Here is a 979-nt window from a genome sequence, read left to right as displayed (position 1 = left end):
TCTATATTTCCATCAGGCTTTGAGCCACGGATTATATTAGCAATTTTGCACAAGACATTGCACAGTATATCTACCTCTATGTTTGCACATTGTTTATTTGCCTCTTTTTTTAAATGGTATCTTCATTTTTCACTCTACCTTTATATTTTGCATTCCATATGCACTTTATATTTTATATTTCATATTATATATATATATATATATATATATATATATATATATATATATATATATATATTTCTTTTTATTTTGGTAAGCGTAGTTTGGTCGGGCAGTTGCAAAATAAGAATTTCATTACCCAATAATAAACTGCTGTGTCTGTTATTGTGTATATGACAAATAAAAATCTTGAATCTTGAATCTTCTTTCTTATGATTTTTTCCCTCAGATTTTTAGACCCAGGATATTCAGTGCAGTACAGATATTACTTCATTAGGTTAAAACTTATTCACAATAAAACATGGGGTAAATTTTTTTTTTTTTGGGGGGGGGGGTAATTTTTTTTTCACTGTGCACTTCTTGTCTTATGAACTTCAAGTGAGAGAATAAAGAGAGACTGGTGACGGAGTGACTGACTGGTGGAATGTGAGTGAGAACAGGAATTAATTTGTTTTACAGATGTTGCACAACATTAAATTAGTGTGAAATGCATGACGTCATTCTTTAAAAAGAAAGAAAGATGTAATTGTTGGTAAACTGCTGCTGGTATAAGAGGAATGAAACATTTTAGACAGCAGTGAAGTTCAGGCTGTCAGTAACTCCTGTCAGTGTATTTTGTGGAGAAAACATCATCCTGCTCTGCAGTGTATGGACCGGTAGTCTTTCCATATTTGGCAGTCCAGGGAATGCTGTTCAGAATTGCGCACCGTTCCTGATCCTCCCCGCCCCTCGTGTCCATTGGATACCCAGCTGATCTTCTCGAGGCTCAGGCTGCTGCGCGCGCGCTTCCCAGTCTGTTTCAGCCGCTTTACTGGTCACC

The sequence above is a fragment of the Neoarius graeffei genome, chromosome 6, assembly GCF_027579695.1.
Source record: "Neoarius graeffei isolate fNeoGra1 chromosome 6, fNeoGra1.pri, whole genome shotgun sequence".
In the NCBI taxonomy this organism is placed as follows: Eukaryota; Metazoa; Chordata; class Actinopteri; order Siluriformes; family Ariidae; genus Neoarius; species Neoarius graeffei.
This window is presented reverse-complemented; position numbering follows the sequence as displayed.